The 6,918-nt window shown below is 43.7% G+C and overlaps 1 long non-coding RNA gene across 1 annotated transcript; it reads right to left on the bottom strand.

Moving 5' to 3' along the window:
- Positions 1 to 5,671: 5,671 nt before the first annotated feature.
- LOC123057427 (uncharacterized) lies at positions 5,672 to 6,362 on the bottom strand. The gene is made up of 2 exons (XR_006426835.1): positions 6,221 to 6,362; positions 5,672 to 6,098 (listed from the first exon to the last, which is right to left on the bottom strand). It is a non-coding gene; the product is annotated as an uncharacterized lncRNA (long non-coding RNA).
- Between the last annotated feature and the right edge of the window lie 556 nt (positions 6,363 to 6,918).

The raw sequence follows: 6,918 nt of genomic DNA, 5'->3' as shown, positions 1-6,918 counted from the left end.
TCAACAGGGGCCATAGGCCCAACAGTATCAAGGGCCATTATCAGATGGGTTGTAAGCAGGCCGGATTCAACGCGGGCTGTAATTAGGCCCAACTGTTACACGGGCCATTAACAGGCCGATAGCCCAGTTGGGCTGAAATTTATCCACAAAGACTATGGGCCGTTAAGAGGCCTAAAGTTAGTTCGGACAAGAAATAGCCCAGTTTCTGCATGGGCCGTTAAATGGCCTAAAGTTAAACCGGGTCGACAACGTGTGAGATGCACCACGGGCTGCTAACAGGCCGAAACTATTATCGGGCCAAACTGGTAAACGGGCATTTAACAGGCTGAAATACAAACTTGGCTTAGAATGGGCCCAAAAGAACAGTGGCCTATTAACAGGCCTGATACAATATGGGTCATAATTTGGCCCAAAACACGACAGGCTATGAACGGGCCTGATCTGATATGGGCCTCAATTTGACCCAAAACATGGCAGGCTGTTAATGGGCCAGCCCACTTGTGTCTGAAAAAATATGGCGGGCCTTTAGCTAGGCCGGCCTTTTTACCTTAAATGGGCCACTGTTGGGCTGTGCCACATGTTGACATACCATAAGCGTCTTCCGTCCATTGTAGGGATGACATCTGTCCCAACGATGAGCTGACACGTGCATTATCCGACGAATGAAAATTTTACACATAGAAAATCCCCATTGGTCGGGGCTGTTAAGGGCTTATCGGATCCAAACCGGAACCCGATAGCTTAACGGCGACTCGTTACGGTGGATGCCACGTGTCGATCACCCTTGACGAAAGCACTTTTATGACGCGCGACTTATCATAATTTTGGTAATGTCATGAAACATTTCTACGACAGCACATGTATGACTCTCTTGATTCTGTCATAAAATCGTCATGGATGTACATGCATGAAAGAACACGTGACCTACTGTGACAAACACGTATCATCACGAAAGTGTATTTTTTTGTAGTGTCATCGCGTACTCGGACGCTGATTGGGCTGGCTGCCCTGATACTCGCTGGTCCACTTCCGGTTATTGTGTATATCTTGGTGACAACCTTTGTCCTGGTCCCCAAATTCCAGGCTACAGTCTCTCGCTCCAGTGACGAAGCCAACTATCGTGTCATGGCTCACGTTGTGGCTGAATGTTCTTGGCTTTGTCAACTTCTTCATGAGCTTCATCGCCCCCTCCACACCGCCACTCTCATATTTTGTGACAATGTCAGTGCTGTCTACATGGCTTGCAACCCGGTTCAACATCGTCGTATGAAGCACATCGAGATTGAAATACATTTTGTTCACGAAAAGGTGTCTCTCGGTCTGACTCGGGTTCTTCATGTGCCATCTTCGCACCAGTTTCCTGATATTATGACAAAGGGTCTACCGTCCAGCTATTCATGGACTTTCGGTACATTCTATGCATCCGTCCATCTGACGCATTGATTGCGGGGGGATGTTAAAGTACATACCTTGTGTAGCTATATCCTACCTCCGTATCTTCCTAATTATACTCGCTTGTAGATTGATACGAGGAGGTATGTTCGTTGGCTTCCAAGGCTCCATGTAATCGTGATATAAATATAGAGCTGATCGCCCCGATTGAGTGGCGTCTTCCCTCATCTCTCTTGCTCGTTTATAAAATGCAAAACATTCAGTTTATGACTGGTGACTAAGATGAATAACCCAGATTTCTCCAAAGTTGCAACATTTATATTGAAGCAAGTATTAAGCTGTCACTACGTTCCCCACTTAAGACTTGGAGGCTACATCTAATATGGATATAAGGGAGGTACACCTTCAAGTTCTCAGTTTTGAGCAAACCGGGTATCATATTCTTTGTTGAGAAATTTACAAAGCTTATCTCCTCCAAGCTATTCATAGAAAGGCCCGGAAAACCGACTCAACAATTTACAAAAGCAAGCACCAAGTCATCACAAGGTGATAAACTCAAGCTTGGGGTTACAGTTGATACATATATTGGAGTTGAAAGAAAATTCAGATTGACCCGGGCTGGGAAAACCCAACCTGGGAGGATCCTTCCTATAAGGACTTGGTCTAAAGAAACCAAGGACAACAAATTACATGACCTAGTGTCAGCAACAATCATGACCCAGTGTCAGCAACAATCATGACCCGACATCATCAATCTCTGTAACTCAGCAACTTCGACGATCGCAACTCGACAAGCTCTACATCCTCAAGCTGACTGAACATCAGACGAATATCTTAAGTCTAATTTTTTTATCAAGCCGACGTATTCAAATCCGGCTCAGTATCATAAGGATATCTTAAGTCCAATATTTTTGTCGAACCAGAGCATTGGAAGCCGACTCAAATGGATTATTTTTCCCCAATATTTTTCTGCAAGAAACCAGCGTCATATAGTTGATTTTGAAGCCGTCCCATTGATGTAACAAAGAGACCCGGACTTGCCAAGAGGAATTCCATTGAATAAAGCTCTTGGATTTTTGCATTGGCAAAGTTTGACATATCTGCTAAAAAAGATTAGTTATGAGATCATGGACACGTATCAAGGTGGCTGAGATGATGTCACGATATGGAGTAATTCAATAATTTCTATGTGTGGAAAATTTGCACGACCTGACAAAGATTGACTAGGTCGGGTGTCTTCAAAGAAGGAAATGACAAGGACTGTAGGATGAACATACGTTGGTTCAGAAGAACCCTCAACCCGACGCATAACCTATCAAATTTGTTCTTGTGTTATTTTTCAAGATAAGTTTAACATGGATAAATCCAAATTAAACTAGGGCTAATGTTGGGGATATTCCCCATGGTTTGACCTGGCCAGGAGGTGTAACCCGACCCATCACTTGGCGGCCAATGAGTCACCTGGCTTAACGGGTCGACCTGGAAGACAAGGACTAAAGGCCCAGTGTGCAACCCAGTAGAAAGCCAGCTCGCGAAGAGGCTGGAGGCCGGCTCATGGAGAAGGCCCAGACTGGGTAAACCCAGCCAGGAAGATCACGACCCGGCCGATGAACCTTGCCAGGAGAAGACCCGGACTAGACTCCGGCTTGAAATAGAAAGGAAACTAGTAGTAATCCTACTAGGACTCTACATGAAGGCACCCCTTCAACTTATATAAGGAGGGGCAACGCACCCCAAAGGGGGGAGACAGACAAGTATTAGAAAAGATCAAAGTAGATGCTCTCGAGATGAGAGGTAGCAAAATAGCACCATTGTAATCAAGAACATCACCATCATCAATATCAATTAAGCAGGATGTAGGATTTTTCCAACATCGCGAGGGGCCGAACCTGGGTAAAACTTGCGTCTCTCGATTCCAACCAACCCCGTTCAAGCTACCACCTCGGTGCAGTGGCCTCACCACTAAGTCATTTCACAAGGACATCTTGCTGTGACAAAACTACGATAAGCAGGCTCAAGGTAGGCTGAAAAAGCACCATGCTATCAAATTTACTTTGTGTATTGTTTTATGATATAATGCTAATACCTGAGCCTTTGGTTTTGATAGCCGCGGTGACAGAGCTTGAGGCTCTTAAGGTTGAGCTAAGTAGAGCTCGGGGGGAGGCGTAGCAGCAAAGGCTGCAGCCGCTCGGGCCGAGAAGGAGCTAGCCAAAGAAAGGGTAACTCAGGGAAAGGACCAGGTCCGGGTCGTCGAGGTCAAGGACACCCTGAAAGGCATGTACCTTGATCGCAACGCCTTTCAGGAAGAGGAGAAGAAGAAGGCGACCATGGAGCTCAAGAACCTGAGCCTGGCATACGCTGAGGTCCAGACCCAGGCCCGGGCGGACCGCGAAGTGCTTCAGCAAGTGAAGCAAATCATTGCTGGTAAGCCGTCTTTTGCATCAGTGTATTTTTTGCCGCAAGGGGTTCATCGAGCTCACCCAAGTACGGCGATCCGCAGAGGCTTTCGGGGACCTCACGAGGAGTGCTTCAGACGCCGGCCGCTACTTCGGTGCTCAAGAGGTCCATGCCACGGAGAAGGCGTTCTACAATCTGTTCCAGGCACCATCGTACCCAGAGCTGCTCAATAACCAAATAGAGCTACTCATGAAGCTTTTCCAGATGGCGAAGCCGGCACTACAAGATCTCTGCGTCCAGCTCTGGCCCGCGGCAGCGCTGCCTAGCAGTTTCTTCGGTCTACTGGCCCGCCTGCGAGAGGTCGGCCCTCAGGTGAATCGCTGGAGGGCGTCCAATGGGCGTATGCTTGCATGGCGACACACTATCGGCATATTTATGCGACGCTCATGGCCTCGGGCCCCTGAAGGGAAGAATCAGACCATGGAGTAGTATTTGATTGGGGTGATGGAGGGAGCTCAGATCACTGAGGAGCGGTGTCCCAAGGACACATTATACTTCGGAATGACAAAGTTAGCACGATGTAAAGACATGCTTTTTGTTTGGTAATAAATGTGGCTTTATGTTCCAATGTATGAGCGTATATATTTATTTGCCCTTATATTTTTACTCTTGTGTGACCGAATTGGCTTTAGAGGCAAGCACAGGATACAAAGGGTGTTTCAGGTGCAGTTTCGACCCTTAGCCGATGTCTTGGTTCCCAAAGGCGGTCCAAGCATATGAAACGAGGTAATTGGACTATTTTGGTTTCATAGCTTTCACTTAGTCTTTAAGATCTTAACTGTGGGTACTAGTGAATAGCCCCTGATGTGTGAAGTGTTCAGCAACTGGTCGGGGTTTAAGCCGCTATTCATTTCGGCCTATTTGAATAAAAGCCCCTCATTTTTCGTGGATGATCTCCAACAAACCTTTGTTTCACACTGTCTTCGCATTGCCGAGTAATTTACGCTTACAAGGACAGTTAGTTTTCGGCTTTCTCCACTGAGCCGCTGAAACATTTGAAATGTCGGCGCAGTCGCAGTGGTTCTACCTTTACACTCTTAGCCGAATGGGTCGTGAGCGTTAGAGGCAAGCACAGGAGCCGGGCAACCCAACTATTGATACTACTAGAACTGGCAAGATACAGATTTCTAGAGAAGCACATAGCAACATGATACTACTACAACTTTGATTCATTCACACCAGACCACATAACCACCTCATACGACTGGCAAGATAGAGATGTCTAGAGATGCAAGGTGGCACAATCTGGTGCAACCAATTAGTTAATCCATTGGACGCGGATGCTTGGATTTGCCTCCTATCAGTCGTTGGACGGAGGTAATTCAACGGATGGTATTCAAAGTTGTTCATGCACTATATAGGGTGTCACCTCAATATATTCAAAGATCCTAGACATCTATGAGGTATCACCTCTTATTTTGAGCTTCTTTTTGTTGGATTGAATCTTGCTCATGCTATGATTTTATCTATATTAGATTGAATCTTTTGGGAATCAATGAGATTTAATATGATGCATGTCTAGTATAAATATGAAAGACACCCGAGGTGATGTCTAGCATCATTTATGGGGCTTCCTGAAGCAACATGGGGCATGCTCAGTACATTAAGATTAAGGATACAACTATGAGGTGTTCTTAGCAATACATTTGAGGTCTCATCCCACTTTGATCTGACAAAAGATGGAACTTATGTGTGATTCTTTACCACACTTTTTAGGGTATATCGTAAATTTTCATCAAGGCTCATTAATTTATTCACATTGATTACCAAACCTAGTAAATAAACACATGATTTCTTACTAGGATGATGCATGCGAGCGAAATATCAAATGTTGCTAATAAGCACTCAAAAATCTATTTAGTTTAAGGATACATCAAACAGTAATTAGGTATAATTGTGTAACATCATAATTTTGAATACAATGGTCTGGAATAAAGAAATAAATAGAAGGTGATATAGTATTCACCATGATTGGTGTTACAACATGTTTGACGTCAATCATTAAAACCGATGTAAATTTATAAATAGTAGTAACTTGGTAGAAGAAAGTCGCATGTTGCCTCCCTAATGATCGCAAGTCTTAGGGTAGCATTCGCACTTGGCACCCATTAGTCTTTTAAACCGGTTCCGGCATTGTCCATCATCCCATCCGTCTTCCACACAACTATCTCGACACATTCCATTTTGATCAGGATGGCATTTATCCCAATGGTTGTGATAGCACATGTTTTCGGTAGATGAAACCTCACCTATGTATAAATAGACAAGGTTAGGAGAAGTAATATGAATGAATGTGTCCAACAATGTTGATATGTCATTGCACAACATGAAACTTTGGCGAAATGTTGATACTATGGATAATTATACTTACTACATGTAGCCATAAGGCAGAAAAGAATCAAACAACACATGGTTGTCTTCCTCCAGGCCTCCATGGTATAATGGGAGAATGTCGGTGATTTTGCTGAGAGAAGGAAAAGAATGTTGTGAAGATGGTGTGTGTTTTGGTTTCTATCGTTTTGAGGTTCTTATAATGTCCATGCCCTATAGATAGTATAAATAGTTAGGTCGTAAGGCCAAGAGGAAAGCAAGGAAGCAAAATTAACCGGAGGAATACAACTAAGTGAACTAAACTTGGCACACACCTTACAACTTAAAATAAATAGTATATCTATCACCTATCTAAGTTTAGCTTGTTGAACTGAATTATTCTGCACATTGACAGGTGATAAGTGCATTACTATTTATATAGCATCCAAACTAAGATTGACGGTAAAGCACATTGGCTACAAAAAGGGAACCAATGATATGTTATTAATTTATCTATGATTTTTGTTCTATTCATTCCACAATTCTATTAATTACAAAAATATTCATATTTATTTGGACCAACATATTAATCAAGTTTGTAGATCTAGTTCATGTTTTCAATACATATGCTTTAAGTGAAAATAGGTTTTTGGAGTTCCATGGGAAATCTCGAAAATTAGGAGGGTCAATTTAATAAAGGAAGGGAATCAAAAGTCCAAGGAACAAGGTCAGGAAGGACATTGGTGTATGGACACCCTG

This window comes from Triticum aestivum, chromosome 3A, assembly GCF_018294505.1.
Source record: "Triticum aestivum cultivar Chinese Spring chromosome 3A, IWGSC CS RefSeq v2.1, whole genome shotgun sequence".
NCBI lineage: Eukaryota > Viridiplantae > Streptophyta > Magnoliopsida > Poales > Poaceae > Triticum > Triticum aestivum.
The sequence above is the reverse complement of the archived record's forward strand: the minus strand, read 5'-3'. Positions and strand labels throughout refer to the sequence as shown.